This window comes from Rutidosis leptorrhynchoides, chromosome 9 (assembly GCF_046630445.1).
Source record: "Rutidosis leptorrhynchoides isolate AG116_Rl617_1_P2 chromosome 9, CSIRO_AGI_Rlap_v1, whole genome shotgun sequence".
Lineage (NCBI taxonomy): Eukaryota > Viridiplantae > Streptophyta > Magnoliopsida > Asterales > Asteraceae > Rutidosis > Rutidosis leptorrhynchoides.
In genome coordinates, this window is record NC_092341.1 from 357,224,366 (window position 1) to 357,243,536 (window position 19,171).

The 19,171-nt window shown below is 33.4% G+C and overlaps 1 long non-coding RNA gene across 3 annotated transcripts; it reads right to left on the reverse strand.

The window, feature by feature from the left end:
* Nucleotides 1-10,998: 10,998 nt before the first annotated feature.
* Nucleotides 10,999-15,949, reverse strand: LOC139867523 (uncharacterized). Of its 3 annotated transcripts, XR_011765866.1 has the most exons (5): nt 15,712-15,949; nt 15,453-15,611; nt 14,986-15,264; nt 14,120-14,206; nt 10,999-11,133 (listed from the first exon to the last, which is right to left on the reverse strand). It is a non-coding gene; the product is annotated as an uncharacterized lncRNA (long non-coding RNA). The 3 variants fall into 3 exon arrangements; XR_011765865.1 differs by lacking the exon at nt 10,999-11,133 and having other exon boundaries at nt 14,046-14,206; nt 15,712-15,945; XR_011765864.1 differs by lacking the exons at nt 10,999-11,133; nt 14,120-14,206 and having other exon boundaries at nt 14,867-15,264; nt 15,712-15,941.
* Between the last annotated feature and the right edge of the window lie 3,222 nt (nt 15,950-19,171).

The window sequence follows — 19,171 nt, forward strand, 5'->3', positions numbered from 1 at the left end:
GCGAATCCTAAAGATAGATCTATTGGGCCTAACAAACCCCATCCAAAGTACCGGATGCTTTAGTACTTCGAAATTTATATCATATCCGAAGGGTGTCCCGGAATGATGGGGATATTCTTATATATGCATCTTGTTAATGTCGGTTACCAGGTGTTCACCATATGAATGATTTTTATCTCTATGTATGGGATGTGTATTGAAATATGAAATCTTGTGGTCTATTATTATGATTTGATATATATAGGTTAAACCTATAACTCACCAACATTTTTGTTGACGTTTTAAGCATGTTTATTCTCAGGTGATTATTAAGAGCTTCCGCTGTCGCATACTTAAATAAGGACGAGATTTGGAGTCCATGCTTGTATGATATTGTGTAAAAACTGCATTCAAGAAACTTATTTTGTTGTAACATATTTGTATTGTAAACCATTATGTAATGGTCGTGTGTAAACAGGATATTTTAGATTATCATTATTTGATAATCTACGTAAAGCTTTTTAAACCTTTATTGATGAAATAAAGGTTATGGTTTGTTTTAAAATGACTGCAGTCTTTGAAAAATGTCTCATATAGAGGTCAAAACCTCGCAACGAAATCAATTAATATGGAACGTTTTTAATCAATAAGAACGGGACATTTCAGTTGGTATCCGAGCGTTGGTCTTAGAGAACCAGAATTTTGCATTAGTGTGTCTTATCGAGTTTGTTAGGATGCATTAGTGAGTCTGGACTTCGACCGTGTTTACTTGAAAAATGATTGCTTAACAAATTTTGTTGGAAACTATATATTTTTAACATGAGAATATTATGTGATATATTAATCTCTTAACGCGTTTGATTTTATGTGATAGATGTCTACCTCTAGAACAAGTCCCATTGACTCACCTAATAATAATGAAGAGTTAAATGTAAATTGGAATGATTCGTGGACTGATTCACAAGTTCCCGAAGAGGAACCGGAAGAAGATTCGGAACCGGAAGAAGAATCGGAACCGGAAGAAAAATCGGAACCGGATGAAGAAATAGAACCGGTGGGGGAAATAATAAAACGGTTAAGTAAAAGAAAATCCTCAACCAACCGACCAAGGTTAATTATGGTCAATGGTGTTTCCGCCAAGGAAGCAAAATATTGGGAGGATTACCAATTCTCCGATGAATCGGATTCCGACGAGAATTCCGATGATGTTATAGAAATTACCCCACCTGAATTTAAAAAGGCAAAAGAAAATAATAAGGGAAAGGGCATAAAAATAGAGAAATCTAATTCCAACTCCGATGAACTTTATATGTACCGTCAACCCCCGAAGTCCTTAAGTTGTAACAATGACCCGGGAACCTCTAAACCACCAGGTTTTTCTAAACCAATGTGGAAAACGACGGCTCGTATTAGGGGAACATCATATATCCCTAGAAACTTGGCAAAACGAACCAAAACCGAAGAAGAAGAAACAAGCGAGTCGGAATAAGATAGTTGTATTCGTGTGGTGTAATATATGTAATATAGTGTGCTTATGCTTTATGATATATGTAAAAATTGCTTGTATTAATAAGTATTTTTTTATGAATCTAACTCTTGTCTATTTTACAGTATAAAAACACAAAATGGATAGACAACCCAATATTTTAAGAGACCTACCCGGAGACATGATTGATGAAATCTTGTGTAGAGTCGGTCAGAATTCTTCGGCACAACTATTTAAGGCGAGATCAGTTTGTAAGACATTCGAAGAACGTTCCAAGAATGCCTTGATTTATAAAAGGCTTTCGTTCGAAAGATGGGGGATATCACATTGGGAAATCCATAAGTTACGATGCGTTTACTTTGACGCATATATTGTGGGGAACCCAAATGCTATTTTACGCAATGGGTTAAGAAATTATTTTGACTCAATATATCCGAATATTGGACTTCGTGATTTAGAAAAAGCGGCTAACATGCAACATAAAGAAGCATGTTATGCTTACGGATTAGTAATGTTCGCTTCTCACCAAAGTGAGAACAAGAACATCGGGCTACAACTATTAAACAAAACGTTCCCACAAGTGACGGAGTCGGTAATTGGGGTAAGAAATGAGGTTTTTAGATTGTTACGGGACTGTTGGACATTACGTAACCCTCGTCCCTTTGACGACGTTACAACACGCTGTCTTATCAACGGCCATAACGGTTATGTTCCACAAGACCAAGGATGGGAAGTAATCCTAGTAAAACCAGAATGCATGACTTGTTTCTGGACGTATGAATTACGTGTCTTTATTGCCTTTGCTGAATGACTTGTGTACTAGCTAGAATTATCTTCACAACCATCTTGTATCAAATTTATTGTGTGCTATATTTCATGCTATATGTAAAATAAGTGGTATTGTAAGTTTGTAAAATATTGTGTAAAAGTTTGAACGCGAAATATTATTATAATCAGTTTTTCATATAGAATTGTAGTAGTTGAATTGTATATTAGCTACTAAGTATGAACTTAACGGGTAGGTACTACCCGAATTTAAACTTATAAAATGCTAATATGAAGAAAAAGCTTTTATAAATGAGTTCATATTATGCTACGAAATACTATTAACTACTCTTAATATTCTGTATGATTAACTTGTTCCATTTGACTATTTTGAAGGAAATGGCACCGACTACTCGACACACCGTGAATATGAATGAAGAGAAATTCCGTACGTTTCTAGCTTCAAACATAGCCGCAGTACAGGCTGCGCTACATACCAACAATAACCTTGGATCTAGCAGTACAGGAAATCGTGTAGGATGCACCTACAAAGAATTCACTGCCTGCAAACCTTTGGAATTTGATGGAACCGAAGGACCGATCGGATTGAAACGGTGGACCGAGAAGGTCGAATCGGTGTTTGCCATAAGTAAGTGTACTGAAGAGGACAAAGTGAAGTACGCTACACATACCTTCACAGGTTCTGCGTTAACATGGTGGAATACCTATCTAGAGCAAGTGGGACAAGATGATGCGTATGCACTACCGTGGTCAGCATTCAAGCACTTGATGAACGAGAAGTACCGTCCCAGAACCGAGGTCAATAAGCTCAAGACAGAACTTAGAGGGTTACGAACCCAAGGATTTGATATTACCACGTACGAAAGACGATTCACAGAATTGTGCCTATTGTGTCCGGGAGCATTCGAAGATGAGGAAGAGAAGATTGACGCGTTTGTGAAAGGATTACCGGAAAGAATCCAAGAAGATATAAGTTCACACGAGCCCGCCTCCATACAATAGGCATGTAGAATGGCTCACAAACTAGTGAACCAGATTGAAGAAAGAATTAAAGAACAGACTGTTGAAGAGGCCAATGTGAAGCAAGTCAAAAGAAAGTGGGAGGAAAACGGTGATAAGAATCACCAATACAACAACAACAATAATCGCAACAATTATCCCAACAATCGCAACATAAATCGCAACTACAACAAACGGCCCAACAACAACAACAACAACAACAACAACAACAACAGCAATTACAACAATCATCCCAACAACAATAATAACCGCAACAACAACAACAACAATCAGAAGCAGCTATGCCAAAGGTGTGAAAAGTATCACTCGGGGTTCTGCACCAAATTTTGCAACAAGTGTAAAAGAAATGGTCATAGCGCGGCGAAGTGTGAGGTCTACGGACCAGGGGTTAATAGAACGAAAGGAACAAATGATGTCAGAATGAGTAATGGCGGAGCAAGTAGTGTCGGAGCAAGTTATGCCAATGAAGTTTGTTATAAATGTGGAAAACCGGGTCACATTATTAGAAATTGCCCGAACCAGGAGAACACGAATGGACAAGGCCGCGGAAGAGTTTTCAATATTAATGCGGCAGAGGCACAGGAAGACCCGGAGCTTGTTACGGGTACGTTTCTTATTGACAATAAATCTGCTTACGTTTTATTTGATTCGGGTGCGGATAGAAGCTATATGAGTAGAGATTTCTGTGCTAAATTAAGTTGTCCATTGACGCCTTTGGATAGTAAATTTTTACTCGAATTAGCAAATGGTAAATTAATTTCAGTAGATAATATATGTCGAAATCGAGAAATTAAACTGGTTAGCGAAACATTTAAGATTGATTTGATACCAGTAGAGTTAGGGAGTTTTGATGTGATAATCGGTATGGACTGGTTGAAAGAAGTGAAAGCAGAGATCGTTTGTTACAAAAATGCAATTCGCATTATACGAGAAAAAGGAAAACCCTTAATGGTGTACGGAGAAAAGGGCAACACGAAGCTACATCTTATTAGTAATTTGAAGGCACAAAAACTAATAAGAAAAGGTTGCTATGCTGTTCTAGCACACGTCGAGAAAGTACAAACTGAAGAAAAGAGCATCAATGATGTTCCCATTGCAAAAGAATTTCCCGATGTATTTTCGAAAGAATTACCGGGATTACCCCCACATCGATCCGTTGAATTTCAAATAGATCTTGTACCAGGAGCTGCACCAATAGCTCGTGCTCCTTACAGACTCGCACCCAGCGAGATGAAAGAACTGCAAAGCCAATTACAAGAACTTTTAGAGCGTGGTTTCATTCGACCAAGCACATCACCGTGGGGAGCTCCTGTTTTGTTTGTCAAGAAGAAAGATGGTACATTCAGGTTGTGTATCGACTACCGAGAGTTGAACAAACTTACCATCAAGAACCGCTACCCACTACCGAGAATCGACGAATTATTTGATCAACTACAAGGCTCGTCTGTTTATTCAAAGATTGACTTACGTTCCGGGTATCATCAAATGCGGGTGAAAGAAGATGATATTCCAAAGACTGCTTTCAGAACACGTTACGGTCATTACGAGTTTATGGTCATGCCGTTTGGTTTAACTAATGCACCAGCTGTGTTCATGGACCTTATGAACCGAGTGTGTGGACCATACCTTGACAAGTTTGTCATTGTTTTCATTGATGACATACTTATTTACTCAAAGAATGACCAAGAACACGGTGAACATTTGAGAAAGGTGTTAGAAGTATTGAGGAAGGAAGAATTGTACGCTAAGTTTTTAAAGTGTGCATTTTGGTTGGAAGAAGTTCAATTCCTCGGTCACATAGTGAACCAAGAAGGTATTAAGGTGGATCCGGCAAAGATAGAAACTGTTGAAAAGTGGGAAACCCCGAAAACTCCGAAACACATACGCCAGTTTTTAGGACTAGCTGGTTACTACAGAAGGTTCATCCAAGACTTTTCCAGAATAGTAAAACCCTTGACTGCATTAACGCATAAAGGGAAGAAATTTGAATGGAATGATGAACAAGAGAAAGCGTTTCAGTTATTGAAGAAAAAGCTAACTACGGCACCTATATTGTCATTGCCTGAAGGGAATGATGATTTTGTGATTTATTGTGATGCATCAAAGCAAGGTCTCGGTTGTGTATTAATGCAACGAACGAAGGTGATTGCTTATGCGTCTAGACAATTGAAGATTCACGAACAAAATTATACGACGCATGATTTGGAATTAGGCGCGGTTGTTTTTGCATTAAAGACTTGGAGGCACTACTTATATGGGGTCAAAAGTATTATATATACCGACCACAAAAGTCTTCAACACATATTTAATCAGAAACAACTGAATATGAGGCAGCGTAGGTGGATTGAATTATTGAATGATTACGACTTTGAGATTCGTTACCACTCGGGGAAGGCAAATGTGGTAGCCGATGCCTTGAGCAGGAAGGACAGAGAACCCATTCAAGTAAAATCTATGAATATAATGATTCATAATAACCTTACTACTCAAATAAAGGAGGCGCAACAAGGAGTTTTAAAAGAGGGAAATTTAAAGGATGAAATACCCAAAGGATCGGAGAAGCATCTTAATATTCGGGAAGACAGAACCCGGTATAGGGCTGAAAGGATTTGGGTACCAAAATTTGGAGATATGAGAGAAATGGTACTTAGAGAAGCTCATAAAACCAGATACTCAATACATCCTGGAACGGGGAAGATGTACAAGGATCTCAAGAAACATTTTTGGTGGCCGGGTATGAAAGCCGATGTTGCTAAATACGTAGGAGAATGTTTGACGTGTTCTAAGGTCAAAGCTGAGCATCAGAAACCATCAGGTCTACTTCAACAACCCGAAATCCCGGAATGGAAATGGGAAAACATTACCATGGATTTCATCACTAAATTGCCAAGGACTGCAAGTGGTTTTGATACTATTTGGGTAATAGTTGATCGTCTCACCAAATCAGCACACTTCCTGCCAATAAGAGAAGATGACAAGATGGAAAAGTTAACACGACTGTATTTGAAGGAAGTCATCTCCAGACATGGAATACCAATCTCTATTATCTCTGATAGGGATGGCAGATTTATTTCAAGATTCTGGCAGACATTACAGCAAGCATTAGGAACTCGTCTAGACATGAGTACTGCCTATCATCCACAAACTGATGGGCAGAGCGAAAGGACGATACAAACGCTTGAAGACATGCTACGAGCATGTGTTATTGATTTCGGAAACAGTTGGGATCGACATCTACCGTTAGCAGAATTTTCCTACAACAACAGCTACCATTCAAGCATTGAGATGGCGCCGTTTGAAGCACTTTATGGTAGAAAGTGCAGGTCTCTGATTTGTTGGATTGAAGTGGGGGATAGACAGATTACGGGTCCGGAGATTATACAAGAAACTACCGAGAAGATCATCCAAATTCAACAACGGTTGAAAACCGCCCAAAGTCGACAAAAGAGCTACGCTGACATTAAAAGAAAAGATAAAGAATTTGAAATTGGAGAGATGGTCATGCTTAAAGTTGCACCTTGGAAAGGCGTTGTTCGATTTGGTAAACGAGGGAAATTAAATCCAAGGTATATTGGACCATTCAAGATTATTGATCGTGTCGGACCAGTAGCTTACCGACTTGAGTTACCTCAACAACTAGCGGCTGTACATAACACTTTCCACGTCTCGAATTTGAAGAAATGTTTTGCTAAAGAAGATCTCACTATTCCGTTAGATGAAATCCAAATCAACGAAAAACTTCAATTCATCGAAGAACCCGTCGAAATAATGGATCGTGAGGTTAAAAGACTTAAGCAAAACAAGATACCAATTGTTAAAGTTCGATGGAATGCTCGTAGAGGACCCGAGTTCACCTGGGAGCGTGAAGATCAGATGAAGAAGAAATACCCGCATCTATTTCAAGAAGATTCGTCAACACCTTCAACAGTTTAAAATTTCGGGACGAAATTTATTTAACGGGTAGGTACTGTAGTGACCCGAACTTTTCCATGTTTATATATATTAATTGAGATTGATATTTACATGATTAAATGTTTCCAACATGTTAAGCAATCAAACTTGTTAAGACTTGATTAATTGAAATATGTTTCATATAGACAATTGACCACCCAAGTTGACCGGTGATTCACGAACGTTAAAACTTGTAAAAACTATAGGATGACATATATATGGATCTTTATATAGTTAACATGATACTATGATAAGTAAACATATCATTAAGTATATTAACAATGAACTACATATGTAAAAACAAGACTACTAACTTAATGATTTTTAAACGAGACATATATGTAACGATTATCGTTGTAAATACATTTAATGTATATATATCATATTAAGTGATATTCATACATGATAATATCATGATAATATAATAATTTAAAATCTCATTTGATATTATAAACATTGGGTTAACAACATTTAACAAGATCGTTAACCTAAAGGTTTCAAAACAACACTTACATGTAACGACTAACGATGACTTAACGACTCAGTTAAAATGTATATACATGTAGTGTTTTAATATGTATTTATACACTTTTGAAAGACTTCAATACAATTATCAAAATACTTCTACTTAACAAAAATGCTTACAATTACATCCTCGTTCAGTTTCATCAACAATTCTACTCGTATGCACCCGTATTCGTACTCGTACAATACACAGCTTTTAGATGTATGTACTATTGGTATATACACTCCAATGATCAGCTCTTAGCAGCCCATGTGAGTCACCTAACACATGTGGGAACCATCATTTGGCAACTAGCATGAAATATCTCATAAAATTACAAAAATATGAGTAATCATTCATGACTTATTTACATGAAAACAAAATTACATATCCTTTATATCTAATCCATACACCAATGACCAAAAACACCTATAAACACTTTCATTCTTCAATTTTCTTCATCTAATTGATCTCTCTCAAGTTCTATCTTCAAGTTCTAAGTGTTCTTCATATATTCTACAAGTTCTAGTTACATAAAATCAAGAATACTTTCAAGTTTGCTAGCTCACTTCCAATCTTGTAAGGTGATCATCCAACCTCAAGAAATCTTTGTTTATTACAGTAGGTTATCATTCTAATACAAGGTAATAATCATATTCAAACTTTGGTTCAATTTCTATAACTATAACAATCTTATTTCAAGTGATGATCTTACTTGAACTTGTTTTCGTGTCATGATTCTGCTTCAAGAACTTCGAGCCATCCAAGGATCCGTTGAAGCTAGATCCATTTTTCTCTTTTCTAGTAGGTTTATCCAAGGAACTTAAGGTAGTAATGATGTTCATAACATCATTCGATTCATACATATAAAGCTATCTTATTCGAAGGTTTAAACTTGTAATCACTAGAACATAGTTTAGTTAATTCTAAACTTGTTCGCAAACAAAAGTTAATCCTTCTAACTTGACTTTTAAAATCAACTAAACACATGTTCTATATCTATATGATATGCTAACTTAATGATTTAAAACCTGGAAACACGAAAAACACCGTAAAACCGGATTTACGCCGTCGTAGTAACACCGCGGGCTGTTTTGGGTTAGTTAATTAAAAAATATGATAAACTTTGATTTAAAAGTTATTATTCTGAGAAAATGATTTTTATTATGAACATGAAACTATATCCAAAAATTATGGTTAAACTCAAAGTGGAAGTATGTTTTCTAAAATGGTCATCTAGACGTCGTTCTTTCGACTGAAATGACTACCTTTACAAAAACGACTTGTAACTTATTTTTCCGACTATAAACCTATACTTTTTCTGTTTAGATTCATAAAATAGAGTTCAATATGAAACCATAGCAATTTGATTAACTCAAAACGGATTTAAAATGAAGAAGTTATGGGTAAAACAAGATTGAATAATTTTTCTCATTTTAGCTACGTGAAAATTGGTAACAAATCTATTCCAACCATAACTTAATCAACTTGTATTGTATATTATGTAATCTTGAGATACCATAGACACGTATACAATGTTTCGACCTATCATGTCGACACATCTATATATATTTCGGAACAACCATAGACACTCTATATGTGAATGTTGGAGTTAGCTATACAGGGTTGAGGTTGATTCCAAAATATATATAGTTTGAGTTGTGATCAATACTGAGATACGTATACACTGGGTCGTAGATTGATTCAAGATAATATTTATTGATTTATTTCTGTACATCTAACTGTGGACAACTAGTTGTAGGTTACTAACGAGGACAGCTGACTTAATAAACTTAAAACATCAAAATATATTAAAAGTGTTGTAAATATATTTTGAACATACTTTGATATATATGTATATATTGTTATAGGTTCGTGAATCAACCAGTGGCCAAGTCTTACTTCCCGACGAAGTAAAAATATGTGAAAGTGAGTTATAGTCCCACTTTTAAAATCTAATATTTTTGGAATGAGAATACATGCAGGTTTTATAAATGATTTACAAAATAGACACAAGTACGTAAAACTACATTCTATGGTTGACTTATCGAAATCGAATATGCCCCTTTTTATTAAGTCTGGTAATCTAAAAATTAGGGAACAGACACCCTAATTGACGTGAATCCTAAAGATAGATCTATTGGGCCTAACAAGCCCCATCCAAAGTACCGGATGCTTTAGTACTTCGAAATTTATATCATATCCGAAGGGTGTCCCGGAATGATGGGGATATTCTTATATATGCATCTTGTTAATGTCGGTTACCAGGTGTTCACCATATGAATGATTTTTATCTCTATGTATGGGATGTGTATTGAAATATGAAATCTTGTGGTCTTTTATTATGATTTGATATATATAGGTTAAACCTATAACTCACCAACATTTTTGTTGACGTTTTAAGCATGTTTATTCTCAGGTGATTATTAAGAGCTTCCGCTATCACATACTTAAATAAGGACGAGATTTGGAGTCCATGCTTGTATGATATTGTGTAAAAACTGCATTCAAGAAACTTATTTTGTTGTAACATATTTGTATTGTAAACCATTATGTAATGGTCGTGTGTAAACAGGATATTTTAGATTATCATTATTTGATAATCTACGTAAAGCTTTTTAAACCTTTATTAATGAAATAAAGGTTATGGTTTGTTTTAAAATGAATGCAGTCTTTGAAAAACGTCTCATATAGAGGTCAAAACCTCGCAACGAAATCAATTAATATGGAACGTTTTTAATCAATAAGAACGGGACATTTCAATAACTAGGAGGTTATATACGTTTGAGTATGAATTGTTACAAATATAGGAGTTTCAAAAATCATGGATAACATTTCATGTAATACATATGTAATACACAAAACTATGATAGATGGCATAGGAATGTCGAGAATGGTGTCGCATTTAAATGTGGTGGCGGAATTGAATAGTACTTAGGAAAGTGAGCAGAGTTCTTAGATTGGCTCGGCATTCTAAGATAAGTAAAGTTTCTAAAGTATAGTGTAGCATTTAACAGTTTAAGGCAACAATTAAAGGCACTATAGTCAAGGAAAGTTGTAGTCCTACATTGCTAAGGTACCTAATTGTATAAGGCACACATAAAATGCAATCCTGGTTCTCTACAACAGCCTGCTCTGATACCAATTTGTCACACCCCCCAAAATGGACCAGGGGTAATTGTGACCAATCATATCATAACACAGTTGTATAAACGAGAACGACTCTATATGAGACTTTTTAAATAAAACCTTTGTTAATAAAACAGCGGAAGCAGTAATACATGTTTACATTATTATTAAAACGTAAAATAAATGTTTATGAACTAAAATATAATATTCGATGTGGACTCCATGCAAGCATCAAATCTATCATCACAAAGTTGCAAACAGCTAGCTCAATCATCACCTGAGACAAAACATGCTTAAAGTGTCAACCAAAAAGGTTGAGTGAAATTCACAGGTTTATAAATAATATCCAAAGTTTTAGACCACAAGATTTAGTTTAAAGTTGATTGATATAGAAATATCAATCTAAAAGTGTTGCTGCATTTTGTAATATCGCTACTAAACAAGTTTACCCTATGACACCTTGTACTGTCAGTGTTGTGGAATCATTATTATGTAACCAAAGACCAACGGTCGAATGATTAGAGACGTTACTCTCAATAGGCCTACTCATAATAATTAAGTTTGCATTTAAACGTAGCAATTGACGATATTAAGGTAGGGATTTAGCATGAATCAAAGCATGACAGCATAGTTAACAATTTAGTACTTGTGTCTAAGTGTAAAACAGTTATAAAGTAAGCATGTGTCTCACCCCAAAAGTTATAAATAGTTAAGTAAACAGTAAAAGTGAGGCTATGAAAATCACATTAGTAGCACAAAAGAGTATTCCATGAAAGAATTGAACGGAAGGACGTGACCGAGATCTCAACCTAGAGATAGAACGTATGATCAGACATTGCCTAACAGACAATAGTATATAGTACTATATTGATAGTAATGGTTCACTAAAGAATTTCCATTTTCGGAAGGTTACTATTTATGGAAAGTTTCCACTTATAGTAATTTTCCAATTTTAGAAAGTTCGGGTTAATCTTTAGCAAGACGTTGTATAACTTTACTCAAACTTCATTGCTATCAAATAAGTCAGGAATGACCAGATGTAACCGGGGGCCCAGGACTCTTGACCAGAATCTAAGTCATGGCATTCGAGATCCACAAGCTTACCCATAAATGGCAACCTAGACATCATTCACTTACGACCGTGAATAGCGATGAAGTTCACATGAATTGTACATTATCTTTGATTAACCTTCACTTTAGGTTTATATATTATTATATATGTTATATTATATTTATTAATGTATTAACAATTTGATTATCTTATATTATATACTATAAGTTATTATTATTAAATTAGTATAGTTATAAAATAAGTGTTTATTAATAATGTATTGTTATTAACTTACATTATAAGCATTATACTTTATTATATAGTATACCTAGTTATTAACCGTAAGTTATAATAATAATATTAATTTAGTATATGTAATATACTTATGTTAATCGAAAATCATACTAATATATGTTAATTCGAATATTAATTCATTAAATATTATATATATAATTTTTTATAAACTTAGTTAATTATACAATTCAGTAGGATATTTTATAAAAATAATTTTATCAAGTTTTTGTATTTATTTCCCACTTTTTTTTATATATATACTCGGTTTATATTAATCAAATTTAATTAGGTAATAAATATTAAATCGACCTAAATAAATAATTTTATATTTTTTACAGGTTCTATATTATATAAAAATGTTATAAAAATTATTAAATCAAATTTTATATCAAAATATTATTTATTTAATGTTTTCTAATTATTTAACCATTGTAATCGGCCTATAATTAAATAAATAGGAAAAATAATTTAAAATTAATTTTTAAATTTTTTTAAAGTATCTAGTGATGCTACTAATCATATAAAATTTTTATAAAAATATTTAATACACGTTTGTATTTATTTTATATTTTCTTTATTATTTCTCTCGGTTTAGAATAATGCAAAAGTAAATTCTTTTTAAATACTAATCCTCCCATTTATTTAATTTTTATAATTTTTGCTTGTTTATAAAAGTATAATAATCTCAAAAAAAAATTATAATTATTTTTATTACTGTTTAATATTTTATTACGAATTTTATATTGTTTTTATGTTTAAATACTACATAATTCGTATTTAATTATAAATAATATTCCATAAATTATCAAAATTATTTTTATACATCATAATACTTATAATACTAATTATAACATGTAAAAATAATTTATATATATTAAATTAGAATTTTTAAAGAATATACAAAAAAATAAAAGCAATTCGATAAAAAATATAGAAAATACCTCAAGTACTTTCCCAAGTTTGTGAGAGAGTTTTTCCAAAGATTTGATACAAATTTTTATGAAATGGAAGTGGGTATTTATAGGGAAAAAATGGTTGGTGAAAAGAAAAAAATATAAATAAAATAAAGGTGCCAATTTTGACAAAAAATAAAAACATGTTAAAAATGTTTTTAATAAGTTTTTGTTTTTGAAAATATTTAGTCAAAATTCATGGGCTCATTATTTAATTTATAAAAAAAATCTTTTTTTATAAGCTAAAAATATATATATAATGATTAAAATAACTTATCATTTAATTAATAATTATGTTTCATATAGTTTTAAATATAATACGCATTAATATTAATATTAACTAAAGTTATTTTATATAATTAGTGTAAACTTTAGTTAACAAAAAGTGTCGACTAAAAATAAATATTTGATCAATGTCAAATTTAATTATATATTACGTATGGATAACAAACCTATAGTCAAATTAGTCAATTCAGGTATGGAAATATGAGGGTTGTTATAGGATTGTTTCGACCCGCGCATAATATTGACCCGTTTTGACCATCTTGTCACCTATAATTGTATAATTGACCCGTTTCAGACCCAGTCTGGATTATAAAATCATTATTATGGACAATAATAAAACGTACTGCCCTAGTATCATATATTTGCCTAGCAAATACGTCAAATGTACTGAAGGTTGTGGTCTAGAAAGTTATGTGCCAAATTGATGTTGCTAAACCCACTATAACTGAGAGGGATAAATAGTGGGTCAAAGTAAATGGATCAAAGTTAATACTCTCAAATACTCAAAGTTTGTTTATCAGCAGGTTACTAAATGAGTCAAAAACTGAGATAGCATTGTCTCTATAAACATGTTACTAAAAATATTCTTAATAGCATGCAAATTGGATATTGATAAATGAGTGTGAATTGCATAAGAAACAAAAATTCAATATCAATAAAAGCGATGATGGTCAATTTACCTTCTTAGAAGCTAATTACTAATATATACGACATCAAATCTTAATTCTTGTGGCCACAGAGGTTCACCCGCGTTGACTTCAGGCTATCTACAAAGCAGGTAGTCACCCTGAGATTAGTCGGTTCGTAAAAAGCAGATCGAAAATCTAGGTATACCAAAAAAATCGCAATTCTTGTAAACATACAATGGGTCAATTACTTGCAAAGAAACACACTTAACTCTATAACTTGCAAGTATTTCACACAAATATGAGAGGCAAAACGAACGATGTGGGTTAAAAAGGGTCACATGTCACTCAGAGACCGGATCAAAACCGAGTTGGAAACTGTCAAACCGGTTGAAAACTATACAAAGTGTACCAAAATGCGACCACATGAATCACTTAAATAAATCAGATACACTATGATATACAATATTCATAATCGAATAAGCATATTAATTATTTTATTTGTAAAATATAAAAAGAAGTTATACAGTTCGACACAACCCTATTTTGACACCTTAAGTAGCCCACCCATTTTGCCAACCCTAGTTACCGCCATGGCACCTTAAGTAGCCCACCCATTTTGCCAACTCTAGTTACCACATAAAACACCTAATATAATTCCAAGGAAAAAGGTTAAAAGGCTTCAATACAATTCTAAATTGTCTCGAAAGGAGCAGGGGAATCAAATATTGTCATCTATTATCTATTTTACTAATATATAAGGCTTCACCGTATTAACTTAATTTACCATTGCCAGGAACAACCATCTTCAAAGTAATAGTGCAGATAAAAAATTTACAACATCTTTGGGTAGAAGGCTTCGTGATGTAACATTAATTAATCTTTATTATAACATATAGATAGACAGAAGATAGATGTACCAATCCATGGTTAAAGAGAAACATTGCTGTTGAACTGTGTAAGAGTTTAAGTACTGCAAAAATTACAATAGCAACCACCGGACCATGCCAAAACCACATGGTAAGTACCGCAAAACTACAATCTGGTGAAAGGATATGTAAATAGTTATTGTAAACAGAATTTTGCCAAATAGTGTGTGTGCCAACTCCTACGGAATATAAGGATCACCTTTGAAATCATTAATATTCTTTCATGTAGACCAAATGACGTTTTCATCTCCATGGTAAGTGATTCTTGACCTACATAGAATTAGTTGTAATTCTCAGAGATAAAGGGAAGAATCGATATTTGTAAATCGTAGTGAAAAATTATAAACATTTGAAAACTTATATTTAATTACTCGTGATAAACTCCTATAAATGGTTAATGGTAAGATCAGTAAGCGATCAAAAGAAGAACAATTTAAAAACGAATTAGTATGTTATACCTCAGCAGCTTGTGTGGCAGTCTTTCGATCGTCCACCTGTGTTGCTCGATCCACCCAGATAAACACCTTGCACCACAGTCCATTATATAGCATTTTTCAGTTTCGAAAGTCGATTTTGAATATTCATTGATTAGAGATGCAATCTGGCCTCCAACAATGCTGCAAAAGAATAGAAAACCAAATATTATTATTATTGAGCAATTTACTAAAAGATTTTTTTCCTACCAAGTCCACATCAAACGGAATATGCTTTTCCTACCATATGACTTGTGGATATTCTCAACCTCCAAAGCAAAAAAGGCCAGACATATTATATCGTAAACTTTGGTGTGAAAAGTATGATTTCTCTATTAATCTATGTGATATATCAACATATTCTATTCAAATCCTCCATAAGTTCTATATGATAGTCCTTAAAACGCTTTTAGGAATAAAAAACCATTCTTAGTACGGTTAAAAAAGTTGGGTCAGACTAACTTATACTCCGTATCATTTTCAGCCCATTTTTGTAAAGAAATAGTAATATATATTTTTAAGTAGTACGAAACAATGCTATTCAAATCAAAATCTTCAAATGAAACAGACAGGCTTTCAGCATCCGCTCGTTTGACCTTTATTCCTTTTAGCAAATTTCTCAGGTTTGACCCAAATATAAGTTATTGGGTTAATTTGGCACCTCTTGTTCTATATCACAAATGTAGTACAACTTAAGCAGAAAAAAAGAAAACATTTTGATCTTCACCAAGCAGCTAAACGTACATCGACCACGAGAGGATTTCGACATCTTAAATCGAGCATGTGATATTTTCAGTTCAAGCTTATGTTTCTCTAAAGATGACATGTGATCCAAGTGGTAATACTGTACAAAGAAATCAAATTTATCTCAACTCTTAATAATATACTCTGTGACCAATTTATCTCAAATTTATCAAACCTTTTTCGCCTGTAGTTCTTTTAGTGGTGGTAACTTAAAGTTAGAAGTTACATTAAGTCTCTGAGCTGCAAGATAACGAATAGTAAGTATATATCTTATAAAATTACCGTCCTTCACAAAACAACAAATGTTCGAAACATACACATACAATACGATTCAGAACTTGTTACGTAAAGAAAAACAATCAACATGTTATATTTATAATACATCCAACCAGCGACTGAAAGACGGTAATTTAAGTATATTGTTCAAGAAGGTAATCTTTACATTACGCAAAACTGACACATCACAATATTGGCGTCCTAATATCATCAAAAGGGGTTTCATGTTCAAACCTCACCAAATTCACGAGCTTCCTTATCAACAGCATCAATCATATGAGAATCGGTGTCAAAGTTCTCCACCGTCTTACCTCCATTGAACACCTGGATATGTAATCTTGTGTTTCATTCTTTATTGAGTTCAATTGAGTTTCCACCTAATCAAACAATCAGCATAGCATCAGTATAAGAAAAATAATTAGTAAACATGAAAATTTAAAACCTATTTATCACGATACAATTCCAGATTTCATCTAAAAGTCTTAATTAATAAATTGGCTTCAAATACTAATCCCTTAATGTCAAAGACATGGTTACATTCACCAGCACCCACTACAAAACGGAAGTGGAATCAGTTTATCAAGCTTGGTCATTTTGGAACTATACGTGTATACATGTTTGCATATTAGATATAGATATATACCATGGAAAGTGAAATCAGTTTACTCCATTCTGTTCACTTTGACATTTCATTGACCAGTTGGAGTGGGACTGATATTGCTCAAATACATCATATATATATATCTCACAATATCATGTAAAATACTCTCAAATCAAGGATAGTTAAGGCGGTTTCTACGAGTAATACACATAGGTATGTAAAGTGTATCGAAAAGTGGTTTATAAAGAGTTTTGGTGAATTATAACCGTTCTATAAGTTGTGATTTCATCATAGTTGATTCCGATACAAGTTATGGTCAAATTAGCGCTCTTAAACGATAAAACGAGGCTGCAGATATGTTGGACGCCGTCCAAAATGATTGGGACACCATCCAAATGAAGGGAGATTTGGAAAAAACGAGACAGTGAAATTCAGCACAACTGGACGCCGTCCAGCCCTTCACAACTGGACGCCGTCCAGAAATCTGAACGCCGTCCAGGCCTTTACAACTGGACGCCGTCCAGAAATCTGGATGCCGTCCAGAAGTAGGTTTCAGCCTAGTTTTACTTTTTGACCAACTTTAACTACTTTAAAAAAGGGAGATACGATCAGAAACTGCAGATACGAACCAGAGGAGTTCTGAGACGATTTTAGGAGCAAAATTGGAGAATTCCAAGCTCTTTGAAGAGGCTTAACATCCAAGAATCAAGATTCAACACTTTCTCCATTCAAGATTCATTCTCTATTAGGTTGATTTCTTGTTCTTCACAATGAATTCTACTTATCAATTGATTGCTATTTTGTTTGTTAATATGATTGTTGGCTAAACTCTATAATGTTTGTCTAGATTAATAACTGAGGTATTGGATGTAATCTTATGGATTGAATGTATTATGTGTGATAGATTAGAGCTTGAATCAAAGAACCATGCTTATTGATGTCAAATCATTTGTAGCTAGTTAATTGATATGTTGTTGATAAAGAGAACTCTTGTTGATGTATCATATTGATTTACAATCAACTTGTCTTAGATTGATTGTTTACTAAACCGGACCAAGGGGGTAAATTAGATCAAAACGATTAGACGATATAGGGATGAATTGTGTAGAGCGAACGCAAAAGACAATTGGTATTCAAGTCTTTGATCTAGCTAATAAACTAGTCACAAACGAAAAGGTCTAGGTGATAGGGAACCCTCCACTTAGTAATTCTAGTTTGAGTAGTTGCTAAAGAGAACTCTTGGTAAGTCGATTTGGGTGATTAACATATATATCATAGTTATTTGGTTACAAACACGAGAACTATAGAGAAAAGGGAACCCTTGATCTTGTAATCGAGTTTGCGTGTTTACTAAAGAGAACTCTTGGTAAATCTATTAGGTAACTTGCACACATATTCATTCAATCGGGTCTTAACAATATAACTTACATCCAATACCGAGGGTAAAGTATCTAGATGAACATTTCGTATCTTTGATCTTAATCAAACTATCTTATTTGTTTTCTTTGCACTTGTTTTCATTATATAAACTTAAAAGACCAAAAACATTGTTTTTACTTTTAATCTTCTCTGATTTGGCTAAATCGTTAAATAGCTACAAAAATATAATATCTTGTACCTTTAAGTTTGATTTACTTAGTTAATCATAATATAGTTTCTAATTCTAGTTTGACTAATACAACTGTCCTTGGAACGATATACGGAACTAAACCATTAGTTATACTACTACACGATCGGGTACACTGCCCGTTAGTGTGTAACAATCTTTAATCGGTATTTTTCCATATAATTTCATACAATAATTCATATACCACGTTTTACACATCAAGTTTTTGGCGCCGCTGCCGGGGACAGTTTTGTGTCAAAATAGAATTGTTAACTAATTTGTGATTAAGTAGTTTCTTAATTATTTTAAATTATTAATATTCTTTGATTTTTAAACTTATAGAATCGGTGCGTTTAATAGTTTTGTTAGTTGTGTGATTGACAGATTTTAGGTTGCATATGCCACATACCCGAAGTTCAGATTCTCCATTACTTACACCGCTTACAGAACCTAATAGAAAGCTTGGTAGGATTCCAA